The sequence below is a fragment of the Ochlerotatus camptorhynchus genome, unplaced genomic scaffold, assembly GCF_037179485.1.
Source record: "Ochlerotatus camptorhynchus isolate MF236.1 unplaced genomic scaffold, CSIRO-AGI_Acam_v1.1 ptg000530l, whole genome shotgun sequence".
NCBI classification, from domain to species: domain Eukaryota; kingdom Metazoa; phylum Arthropoda; class Insecta; order Diptera; family Culicidae; genus Ochlerotatus; species Ochlerotatus camptorhynchus.
The window spans coordinates 1,369,357-1,382,762 of NW_027041014.1; the positions used below are offsets into that span (position 1 = coordinate 1,369,357).

Below are 13,406 nucleotides of genomic sequence, written 5' to 3' on the forward strand. Positions count from 1 at the left end.
ACTCGATAACAAGAAACACGATGGCTTACACGAAAATTATATTTCTCAAGATGAAGCGATTCTGCGGAGAAATCATTTTCTTTTCTTTGTTTCGAAAATGCAGAACCCTGACTCTCACAATTTAATTGAACTTAATTTAACATCAACATTGAAGTTCTTTGATCTACCCGATTTAATTTTCATTCTTAAAAGTTCTAGAAACTGCCCTTCCCTTAAAATATTCTCACATTTTTCTAATGTTCGTGTTACTTCCTTTACGTTTCCAAAATGTTCGTGAAGCTCTTGTAACCTAGCTGAAATTAATGGACATCCCCTAAGTTTCTCGGAGCTCCATTCAGGTTTCAGTAATTTAATAGAAATTAATTGATCTGTTCAATTAACTGTCCTGCATACCATTAAATATCTCTGAAGCTCTTTGGACTTGAACATCTTTTTTTTTTCAAAATATATCTTATGTTTTTTAAGTTCTTTGAATTTCTCTGGACTTTTAACAAAAGTTAATGACCTGTCTATAATTTATCGGAACTGACCCTCACATATCTTTACACTTACCCAACAATCTGGAGTTTTCTGAAGATGCAGAACTTCTTAAAAGTTCCTTCAGTTTTGTTGAAGCTAATAGAAAAGCAAGAAAACTCTGAAAGCATCCCTGAAGTTTCGGGAAGCAGAAAACAAAACATAACCTACAGGGTAACGTGGATGAAAATTTCAGGAAATTTGGAATAAACTTCAAAGGGAAGAATAAATAAACTTCAGGAAGTTATAAAATTAACATGGAGTTCACGGAATAAAGGTATTTCCTGATTCCCAGGAATTACCAGGATGAGCCATCAGTTGTTTCTCGACTGCTGGTTAGCCAAAAACGGCAAGGAAATGGAAACATTAGTCGAAATAGTTTCAATTTTAGATAATCAAAAAGATAAAAGTATTTCACAATAGTTTCATCTGACAGTTCAGCGGGCAGACAAGAATCATTTTGATTATTTATAAAAATCGGTATGAATCGGTATAAATCATATCCAAAATCGGTATTCAGAGAAAGCTTATCGGTATCAAGTTTAGAAATCGGTATAAATACCGATAAATCGGTATATCTGGCAACACTGCTTTCGATAGACTGACAAAGCTAGATAAAAAAAAACGCACACGTCAGTTCAAGGAGAAGCTCACCGCTCCGAAAAAATATCACGTTTGGATTTTTCTATAAACATTGGAAAAAGATCTAAAATCTAAAAAATAAAAATAAATATTTTAAAGAAAATTCACGAGCAAATTTTTTTGTAGGCCATTGTGGCATAAAGTTGGACTCGAAAAACCACAAAACATCGACCTTTCGGTTTTGCTGAGGGTCTCATTTTTTCATGATGCTATAGAAAACATTCCTATCCCGTAAAATTTCTCAGGAGAAATCTGATTTTTTTGTATTTTTGATAATTTTTATATATTTTCGAAGCGGTAAACTTCCCCTTAAAGTGATACCCATGGATCAAACGCATCGCGAGTAGCAGCAACGAGGCTTTCCTTGACAACTCAATGGCTTGTTTATGGCTGAAAAAGATACCGCTGGATAGTCCGATCTAGATTCCGTCGGATTACCGAGGGTGGAACTGTACACGCAGCATTATATTTATCCCAAATCGATTTACGTACTTTCTTCCTTTGTGTGAAGCTCTCAGTATTAGTTCGTTTCGCTTTCGACTAGCTCGACGGTGAATCACTAGTTTTCCACTTTCTGCCTCTGAATAATTCCGCACTTGTACAAATTACCGAACACGGGAAAACTTTGTTCCGCAATACTTTTTCTAAGTAGTTTCGCTCACGGAGCGCACCGGCAATTTGGTTTTCCCTGATCTTTCACTGCTTCAAACTGTAAAATGGGAATTTTTCTCAGTTGAGTAATTTTCACGTTTTTAACTATTCTGGAACGGTGAACAAAAAGTAGAAGCAGCAGCCAGTAATTTTCGAGATTTTTTTTTCTGCTGCCGGTTTTGTTCGCCTTTCCTTAATTGAAGCCGTTGGCGAGCGTTCACTTCTTGTTATGGCAGGCACTCACTTCCTATCTGCTTCTCGTCTCGATGCCTGACGATGTACCGAAGAGTCCTTTTAATATGCGCTGCTGTGCACACTACTATGATGTTCCCTTTTGAAGTTACACTACACTGCACAGTTCTCGTTTCCAAAAAAAAATAATTAAAAAAAAATACTCATTCCTTTCGTCAAAACTCGCAGTCTCTTCGTTTTACAACAGAATGGTCTTGCTTTATAATTTTGTGTTTCACAATTTTTTTCCACCGGGATGATTTGCTTGCTATTGACAGAAAAGAGAGTGGGATCTGCAATTGGCTTATTTACGGTCGAGCGAACGGAAGATGACTGCAGTTGGCCAGGCAAGTGGAGCCCGAGTTGGGAAAGCTGTTTTTCACTTTTCGACTGGTGGAAAAACTGCTGCCTGCACACACATGTTCGGTGTCGATCGTCGTCGGGTTTTTCGCTAGTGTTGTGTGAATCGTGGGGAAGCTGAGTGGGACCAGCATTTTTCGCGCTGATGTGTAACCCAACTCATAGGTAATCTCGGTGGGAACAAGGGAATGATCGCTGCTGCTATTTTGCTGTAGTGGTACGGTTTTTCGTACTCGTGATCCACATAATTCAGTCACGTTGGGTTTTTCCGGATTCGAGTGAATGATCTCCTATATGGTTGCGGTGCGAAGTGGCGGTGTGTGCGTGAAAGAAACTCGGTCGGTGTATCACTGGGTGAGATGCCGGTTGCTACACCTGTCGGGATGGATCAAATGCGGGAAGTCGTATAAGGGGATAGGGTAGAGTTCCGAGCCGATACTGAGCTGTGGAAAATTCACTTTATTTTCCTAATGCCAAGCGACCATTTGGACCATTCAAACAAACTTAATCTGGGAATACTTAGTTCTAAAACCGTTGAATGCATCAAAATGGTGTTTGAGGAGAAGTTGTAGGGAGTCATTCAGGCAATGTAGTTTTCTGCTCTTGAGCAAGAAAGTTAAAAACATTTCTCATCCGTTTTGAAGTAATGGATCCTTTGGTAATAGAACACTTTGAGAAGCTGCTCGACCGAAATTCTCAAACAAGATTCATGAGTTTGTACTATGAGTACATGACGCTGGAGGTTGGTCCTTCTTCATTGGTCTCCAATCGTGGTTGCTTTCAAGTCTTCTATAGTTCCTCTGTAAATTTTGATCTGACCATGATGCATGAAATCCATGGAATACCAGATCACCATCGATCGATGGTTGTTCCCTCAATTTTTGCAATCAAGTACCACCATGTAAGTAACGCACTCCTCGTATTTCCTGCCTGAAATACGATCTAAACTAAGTGCTTAATCTAACTGCTTCCATACTATCACCTTAGCCTGGGTCCCATCTCATTGCTCAATTGCGGGTAATGAGAAAGCGGACTCGTTGGCTAAGGTGGGCGCTATGGAAGGCGATATTTTTGAGCGACAAATCGCCTTCAACGAATCTTTCTCCATAGCTCGTCAGCAAGTCCTCATCAGTTGGCAACAAAAATGGAATGATGGTGAATTGGGAAGATAGTTACATTCTATTCTCCAACAGGTGTCGAACAAACCATGGTTCAAAGGGTTGGACATGAGCCGTGCCTTAATACACGTTATATAAAGACTTATGTCCAATCACTGCTCGTTAGACTCGCACTTCTATCGAATTGGGCTCTCAGGCAGCAATTTATGTGCGTGTGGCAGTGGTTATCACGATATCGAGCATGTTGTTTGGTCATGTACCTTGCACCGTGTTGCCAGATCTGAGTTATCCACATCCCTCAGGGCCCGAGGAAAACAACCCGCGATACCCGTTAGAGAGCTCTTGGCGAGCCGAGATCTCGACTATTTGAATTTAATTTATGAGTTTTTAAAACGGATAGATCTGAGGATTTAGTAGTTACTGTCATCTTGTGTTCTCCCAAGTTGTTAGCTGCCCATCGGTGTACCCTCATGTTTGTCTTTTTCATCAGAGTGTCGCTTAGTTCGAGATCAAGAGCACATTGCTCTCCAAACCTTGTGTTCTCAATCCCTACCCTGCCATCCATTTGTTACAATGTGTTACCCCTAACCTGGAGATAGCTGCGAGTAATCGGCCCCCGCTTTACTAACGTTAGTTTTAATTAATTTTGTAATCTAAGCAATGAATATCGGCTTCGCAAAGCTACAGCAAAATGAGCCTGGAAAAATAAACACATTATTAAAAAAAAAAAAGAGAGTTAAAAGATGTATTCATCATACTACAAGGCATGGTTGAGTTAGTAGAATTTCAAGTTATTAAACAGTGTGTCGACTCAATGAAGAAACCAAATTCTCTGATATTCCCTGATTTTAAAGTAATTTCCAAAATAAATTCCAGCTGTAGAGCCTACCCGTTTTCGGTAACCCCATCAGCTATTGACGCATTTCGCGCAAAATCGTATTCGGAGCTGGCAACACCCTCTCAGATTTCAATGAAACTTTCTGGATGTGTGGATCTTGACTAAATAAGCTTCTTTGCATATACCTAGTTTTTCCAAAATGTATCTAGACTAACCTTTGAGAAGGGTCAAACTTTTCAAAAAAAAAAAAAAAATATTATGGAAAAATGACAACTCGTACAAAAATGTGTTGTATGGATGAATTTTAGGAAATTGTCCAAATTATCAAAAAAATAAACCATTAGAGACTTACATTGAAAAAAAAAGTAGAAGGGTCTGTGCCTAGGGGCACGAACGGAAGCTTGACGTAGGACCGCTAGTGAACGGAACAAATGTGAATATTTAGTTCTTTTAATTGATCAATCATCAATTATCTTAACTCTTCCCGTTTTTTATTTGTAAGCGTATCAAATTTGTAGTATTTATTTTAAAGAGAAAGTTGATGAAGAGAATCCAAGGGACTGGCAACTTGAGCATTTTCGATTAATCTACCCGACTTTAAAAGGTGTATTTTGAATTTTTTGTTATTTATGAATTTTTAAGTTTTGTGCATTTTGGTATTAAAGTGTATTCAGTTCACCCCTCACAGGATTTCCTTCCGAATTATATGAATGGGGCGGGGCGGAAAGTATCGTTTGTGCATAATATGTAAAAAAGGAGGGACTTAGAGAGATTGAACTCGTGAGAGCTAATTTTCTCACAAATTTGATTTTATTGGCTTTCTGGGGACTGAATATACAACCAAAGCGAAATATTCCCACTTCTCTCAAATTCTATAGGGATTTTTAACACTTCCTACCAGTGTGTTCTGGAAAATGGTCAGACGATGATTAATCTCACCAATACATTCGGGCCTACAATTCCACACCTTCTATAGAGACCAGGTTGAGCCTTGATAGCTAGCTGCTTGTGGGAACTGATGACCTTGACAAATGTCCATGTTGACAAATACTCTTAACAAATTTATGGTGGTCCTGAAAAGGACCGTTTTGTAGTGATGCTGCTGCCGCTGCTGCTGCTACTACTGCTGGTGCTGGACTGGACACCACCACTTACGGTAATTGAATGAGCACCGTTCAGTGGGACCGCATCGAATTCAATTTTTAAGTCTGTGTTAGGGAATGCGCTGTTTTCAGCATTCTGTGATAATTTTGATCGCCATTGCAACAGTTGGACATTTGGTATTTTTCAATAGTGACCTATTGAAAATTAACTAAATGTTCATTTTAGCAGATTGGTAGATAAATTTCCAATCGTTTGGCTTGTTTAGAATTAAAATCTATCTGCTATTGGTCGAAACCAGACCTCTTTTCGTAATGCTGTGCATTTTGGTTTTTTGAAATTGCGTAAATTCTATAGATCCTGTGGAGATCTATCTAGCCCTGATGTAGGGTTTTTGATCAAATTTTCGTCCTACTAAGCATAAGCCGCACTTTACCTCTCTTTTCTGAACGAGTTTAAACAAAAAATGGAATATTTTTGTCAAAGATGACTTCTAAATTTATTCACCTTTCCATACGTACCGTTGGATTTGATAAAGAGTCACAAATTGTTGAGATATTGTTTAAAATCTAATACTGCTTCTTGATTCTTAATTCGTTCTACGAGTTTCAATTCCGTCCTAATGCATTGAAACGCCATTAGATTTTCTTCGTCCTACGGATTAACGTAGAAAAAGGGGATTCGCTAGGAGCGCTTCTTTTGTTTTGAGAACAATGAGCGTAAATATTCATACAATGCGCTCTAATAGGATTCATGTTGTAGCTAATGAACTTACGCATCGGAACAAACCTATTATTGGTTTGTGCACGGTGAAATCATTGATATTATTGATTTTTTCTGATCGATAGAACGGAAATGGGCGATTACGACGAAGTAGCGCTCTACCCTATGTGTTGGTAGAGGGAAAAATGTAAACTTTGCGGGAGACGATGTCTTAACACTCGAGAGCAATTTTGTGGAATATGAAGTAAAACAAATCCTAGCTAGTTCTGCATGATGATTTTGTTTGATTTTATTTATTTGTAAAGTCGCCGGGAAAAACCAGCTGGCGATTTGTTTTTTATGATAACTCCTTACTTGAAAACAGGCAAAAGCTCACAAACAGGCTGCTTTTTCATGGTATACAGTGTGATAATTCAATAATCAATAAATTATCGCAAATTTAGTGGCAAACCATTCATAAATGTTGGTAACATACAAAAAATTCTATAATCCACATTAAATTTCATATGTAAGCGCCGATCGAAACAATTTTTTTGACGTCACTACAAGAGTGATTGATTAAACGAAAGAAACGAATCGTGCGGAATGGAAGCCGAGGAAAAAATAATTGCACCTCTATAGACAGGTTGAGCCTTGATAGCTAGCTGCTTGCGGTAACCAGGCATGGAAAATCATTTGCATTCATTCCATACATTCATTTACATTCATTTGCCTCTAACTTTTTTCATCAATAGCATTTTGCAAAATGATGTAAAGAACTTTTGTAGGTTTTGTTATCAACTACAACTTTTGTTCATAACTCAAATCTGTATCTCTCATGCATCACGAATTAGAGAGGGCAGAACTTGTTACTGTTTTTCAGTGAATGTAAAATACATTCACTGAAAAACAGTAGTGGTCTGTTCGCTCTGAAACGTCATACATAAGAGATACGGATTTGACTTGTGAACAAAAGTTGTAGCTAATGACAAAAACTACAAAAACTCTGTACACTATTTTGCGGAATGCTGTTGAAGAAAAAAGTTAGAGGCAAATGAATGTAGATGAATGCACGAAATGAATGCAAATGATTTTCCATGCCTGGCGGGAACTGATGACCTTGAAAAATGTCCAAATAATACTCTTTAACAAATTTTTGGTGACCCTGAAAAGAACCGTTTTGTAGTGATGGTTGAGTAATGCTGAGCTGGGCTCGTCGAGCTGTATGTCGTTTGGATCGAGGGTGATACGCTTGGCATAGATGACCGACCCGCAGCGACTCACGAAGAGCTACTGATTTCGATCCATACCATAGCGGTGCAGCTTCTTCCTTGTTTGAAGGTTGCTTATGTGGGCTCTGCAGCTAGCTGCTTGCAGGCAGCCTTTCGTTGTTACTGGAGAACAATTTTCAACGCCACACGCCGAAAGCACTGCTACTGCTGCTACTGCTGCTACTAATTTCGACGACCGAACACCACCACACAGTGGTGTGGTCGTTGGGAGCGTGTTCTGAGTATGGCGATGAGTGGGCAAAATATTACGCAATTCCATCCTCCCTAATCGCACGCGCCCGAGGATCGGAGGCGAATGCCACTTCGACTTGTTTCGTCTACTTACTACACTCTGACGACTGTGCTGGGGAAGCAGCATATGCATGTAGGTATTTGGTGGATTTGTTAGTTAATTCGACGCTTTTGGACAATGCTAGACATTTACCAGTTTTTCAATAGTTTCTTGTTGAAAATCTACATTTGGAAGCATGTTTATTGATGCGTAGCCATATTTCTGATCGATTGGTGATAAAATTATTGAAATTGGACCAGGGGCAGCTGTGTTATTAACGTTCAAAATCTTTCTTAATTTTTTACACGTTCCAATTTCGGTTTTCACAAAGTGTAAAGTGTAGAAAACAAAGACGTAGTCCTATGTCAAAAAACGATTTTTTAAATTTGAAGTCGATTTAAGAAAATGGCCATGTTTGATTTGGATGAAACTTTGTCTCAAGATGGGTAATTATGGGAGATGGGCACTTTTAAGGAAAAAAAAGTACACTTTTCGCAAGCACGGAAAAAGCAATCAGTTGTTCTAAGGCCTGTATTCGAAAAAAAATGCACCTGAGAAAAGTGTTCGCCAAAAACTTATTTTAAGTCGGATTTTCTTGAAACTTTCAGGGAATCAACTAATACATATGGATTATGTTTCGGCATAATTACTTTATTCAATTTCCTTTCCATCGCTGAAAGCCCGCACCTTTCCCTTAAGACCCCTCATTACATTTTGTGCAATGGTTGAGCCGACCTTTTTGGTCACTTTCATCCATTCTTTCTTCAACTCCAGCTCGTTCTTAAACACTTTGGACGATTTTCGAACTTTGGCCTTCATTATGGCCCAAAATCTTTCCACCGGACGAATCTCTGGTGAAGTGGGGGGGGGGGGGGGGGGGGGGTGGTTTTTGGTACAAAAACAACGTTATTGTCTCTGTACCAATCCAGCGTCGATCGCACGTAATGGCATGATGCCAGGTCCGGCCAAAATAATCTCTCGCCTCCGTGGGACCGCAGGAAGGGCAATAGACGCTTCTGAAGGCACTCGGTGTGGTAAATTTCGCTGTTGATGGCCTGCCAGATCAAGTATTTTTTTTGCGAATTTGTCCACTTTCTTCTTCCTTCGGTCTTCCGGGACACCAAACCGTGATTTGGCAACGTAGAACTCCAGCCCCGGTATCTGCTTTGCGTCTTCCTTGCCTTGCCTACACACATCGGTTTCGTATACCACTCTCGATACAGCTTCCTTGCGCGGGATTTGGCCGCCGTGTTTTGTTGATCACGCCGGTTCGGTGCCTTCCGGACCTTGAATACACGAAGCCCAGCTCGCTTCATGGTTTGCTGACGAACCAGGCGGAACACTTTGCCTTCAGAGCCGCGTCGCGAATCGAAAGGTTCGGATTACGCTTGAAATAATCCAACACCTTCCGGGCCCTCACAGGGTCAACTGTCTTCGATTTTCTTCCACTTCCAGCCCGCCGCTCGGTCGTCTGGGACTCCTTAAACGATTTTACCACCCAAGAAACAGTTGTATGGGTGATTCCCAGTTGTCTACCGATCCATCTCATAGTCGCAGTCGGATTTTCCATGACGGCGCGCAAAATTCTCCGGTGTTTTTCTTCTTGTTTCGATGACATCTCAATAACCACTGAACCGATTGTTATTAACTTTTGCACATGTAAACAATTCACTCCAAACTAGTTATACCCAGATTTTCATCAATTTTTACCCACGGATAAAAAAATTACACACGGATAAAAATGGTGCATTTTTTTCGAATACAAGCCTTAGAATTTTTCCTATTATTGCATCTTGCATCTTAATTTAAATTTTATTCAGACCTCATTCTTTATGAATAATTTTTGCTAAGAATGCTAAGTTGCCATAGACGTATCGGATTTTGCGTCAGAAGTAGACAATTTAATCAATTAAATTATTTTCTAATGATATAATCCCGTTTTCATATGGAATTCTCGATTAATTCAAGTGATTAGTTACTGATAAGACAACATTGAATCGCAAATTGAGCTTCATTGGATTCTGAGATGATTGGCATCTGAGGGTTCTGGGGCTGAACAATTGTAATTTCATCCGCTTTAGTTTTTTTTCCTTTGGTTTGTTTTTTCCGTCGATCTTGTTTTCCGTGCTGAGCACCAATGCTACCGACGTGTCAGGAAGGCAGCTCCCACACCTGGACCCTACCTATCGACCCATCAACTCATGAACCGGGACCAACGGCTTTACTTCCCATCCGAAGGAAGGCGTGATCAGAGATGTTATGCCTCAGAACATCCCGGCGGCGCCGACTGGGATTGAACCCAGGCCTGCTGGGGTGAGAAGTAATCACGCTTACCACTACACCACCGGCGCCGTTATCCGCTTTAGTTGATTCGATTCGAATTTCTGTTACAGGTAATGATTAACTTGATTAAAATGGCACCATTTGAGATTGGGGAAAGGTTGACCAGAGCTTCACCAGTTGTGTGGGGGAAATAATTTGAGTTGAGTTTTGCGGTAATTATTGGAAAATCAGGGCTGCGAATTGATTGCACAGCCCAATTTAATTAACGATGCAAATTAGTCGCTTCGGGGCGCTTTCAAATGCTCCGAGTTGACCGCAGTCTGTGGTTGTCAGTTGTGTCGATTGACACCGGTCCAATTTTCAGAACCTTCAGCTCCGTACTCAGCTGGTGGTGGGGTTGGCGGGCACTCACCAAACCAAATGTTGCCGAGAGTGCGGGATAGTTGCGGCTTCTTTTGACGTAGGACTACGTCTTTCGGGAAGATGGGGGTAAACTTTATGAAAACCGACAAATGAAATTATGAAAGATTTTGAACGTTAATAAGTTAGTTGCCCCTGGACCAATTTCAAAAAAAAATATCACCGATCGATCAGAAACATTTCTACGCATCGATAACAATGCTTTTGGCTGTTGATTTTCAAATTGAAACTATTGAAAAAGTGGAAGATTTCAAGCATTGTACAAATTTCGAAACTTTTGTACAATGCTTGAAATTTTCCACTTTTTCAATAGTTTCAATTTGAAAATCAACAGCCAAAAGCATTGTTATCGATGCGTAGAAATCGAATGCGCCAACTGTGGTGGTGCACATCAAGGTTCTGACAGACTCCGTTTGGTTTTCGAATGAGCCAACATTCATATCACCGGCGGGCAACCCATCGACGCTAGACCTGTTCCTGACAAATATCGGCTTGTCCAAGCCGGTAGCCTTGAACGAACTCAGCTCCGACCACCAACCGGTGGTGGCTGAACTGGGCTGCAACGTGGCTCCTGCTTCAAGCCTGCGCAAGGACTACCATCGCGTAAACTGGGCCCAGTTTGGACGCGTGGTAGACAGGCACATCATCGACAACCCGCCGCTTGACTCCGTGGAGGACATCGACCGAGCGTTGGAGGGACTCCACCAAGTCATAACCGTGGCTGACAAGGCGTGCGTCCGACGAGTTCCTGTGAGGGATAAGTTTGTTGCTATTGATTCCCACAGCCAACTTTTGATTCGCCTGAGAAATGTTCGTAGACGCCAGTTCCAGAGGACTGGAGATCTGGACAAAAAACGTGAAATGGCCGATCTGAACAGGCAGATTGCTTCCAGAATGGACTCACTCCCCAAGTAGCACACTTCCGTTAAGAAAAGTTGCAGCAACTTGTTTATGACTGAAATAAGTCGTAAAGAAGTTTCTACAACCGATATGTGACAAGAGTGCTACTAGGGTCCGAAATGAAAGATTCTGGAAGACCACTTCAGACCATTCTGGAAGGTAGCCAAGGTCCTGAAAATCATCCCAAACCCGTTCCACCTCTCAAAGTGGAAAATGATGACGATCGGCTTTTAATCACCCCACAGGAGAAAGCAAATGCGATCGGCAAGCATGTCGCTTCATCGCATTTGCTTGGCTCGACTATCCAAAGTCCGCTCGAAGATCAGGTTGCACAATACCTTTAAAAGTTAGATGCCTCCCCTTGTGTCGTGCCTCCGGCGGATATGATTACAGTACAACAAATTTGCTCAGCGCTGAAATGTACCAAGAACATGAAAGCTCCCGGGTTTGACGGTATATTCAACTTGATCTTGAAGAGACTCAGCATGAAAGTGCAGTCTCTTCTAACCGCTATCTTCAACAGATGCTTGGAACTGCACTACTTTTTTTTTCCTTCGATCGGGACCTAACACTACTGCGACCAGTAAATTGATCTATTTTAGTATATCCCGCGTCCTTAGTTTAGTGCATGTCGTATTACTCCATCACTATTGAGAAATGATGAAGAATTCGATTTTTTTACAGTTGCCACTCTTGCATTTATCGCAAGGATCCGACTCTAATTGAAAGGTCCCGCTATTTCTACCCTTCGGAGTGTTGAAACACCCTCCAAAGGCGCGCCCCTTTGTCAGTTAAAATTGGATTCCTTAGCAACAAAATTAAGGTATGACACCGATAATGACCATGCATCAGAACCCTAGTCTTAACCACTTCAAACTAGGGAACAACGAATAGAAGATTAGGAATCACATAGATGAAGAAAACTAACTCATTTTTTTCATTGTTTCAAGATCATCCTCGGTGGACAAAGCCGAGTCTTGTCACTATCAACGAGGCATAAAAAGTAACAAAGACTAAGATGTGTTCCTTTGATTACTAAAAAATCCTGTTCCCCTAGTTTGAAGTAGTCAGGACTAGGAATCGGTGGTAGATCTTACATCCCGTAACGTACCACGAAAAGGTGATCTACCCACGTTACGGGGCGTGGAAAGTACCAAAAATCATACCAATCCGCAAACCCGGTAAGGATCCAACATTGCCTCAAGCTACAGAACAATAGCCTCCTTTCAGCGCTGAGCAAATTGTTCGAGAAACTCATTCTCAATCGTTTGCTCAAGTTTGCCGAGGAAAATAACATCCTTCTTCCGGAACAGTTCGGGTTCAGAAAGGGGCACTCCACCAATCACCAGTTAGTACGGGCGATGAATAACATCCGAAGTAACAAAGCTGTATCCAAGTCCACAGCCATGGCCTTGTTAGACGTTGAAAAGGCGTTTGACAATGTTTGGCATGACGAACTTGTGTACAAGCTTTGTAACTTCATCTTCCCATTACATCTGGTTAAAATCACCCGTAACTACCTCCAACAAAGGTATTTACACTTCCGAAATTCCTCCCCTCGGAGACGGTTGCGTGTTTTTCCTGTTCGCAGATGATACCGCAATAGCCGTCAAAGGAAGGATGCCTCGCGAAATAACGAACAAACTTCAACGATGCCTTAACGCCTTTGCTGATTATGCCACCACGTGGAAAATCAAAATCAATGCCTCCAAAACACAAGCGATCATGTTCCTCCATCGGCAATCGCCCAAACTGAAACCGGCTCCATCTTGTACTGTAATCATGGATGGCACAAGGGTTGAGTGGTCCGCCTCCGTGCGCATGTAGAGAAAACTGTAGTTAAGTGTTCTACCTTGGTTAGGTGTCTGTATCCGCTGATTTGCCGCAGATCCCGCCTCTCAAGGGTGAACAAACTGGCCGTCTACAAACAAATAATTGCACCTGCGATCCTCTACGCAGCTCCGGTGTGGGAATCATGTACACAGACTCACAGGAACTCAATTCAGGTCGCTCAGAATAGAGTGCTGAGGATGGTTCTTGATCGTCCTTTCGACACTAGAATAACAAATTTACACGAAGAG

At 41.1% G+C, this 13,406-nt stretch overlaps 1 protein-coding gene across 3 annotated transcripts in view; it reads right to left on the bottom strand.

Moving 5' to 3' along the window:
* The window catches only part of tn (thin), a 233,775-nt gene that overhangs the window by 107,039 nt on the left and 113,330 nt on the right, over positions 1-13,406 (bottom strand). Inside the window, exons 1-2 of one of the 3 annotated variants that reach the window (XM_065236149.1) lie at positions 2,054-2,380; positions 1,651-1,867 (exon numbers count right to left, since the gene is read on the bottom strand). The exons of the other annotated variants lie outside the window; for them this stretch is intronic. The gene's annotated coding sequence lies outside the window, so the exon portion shown is untranslated. Of the gene's footprint in view, positions 1-1,650; positions 1,868-2,053; positions 2,381-13,406 lie in introns of those variants that run through there. 3 annotated transcript variants of the gene reach the window in all.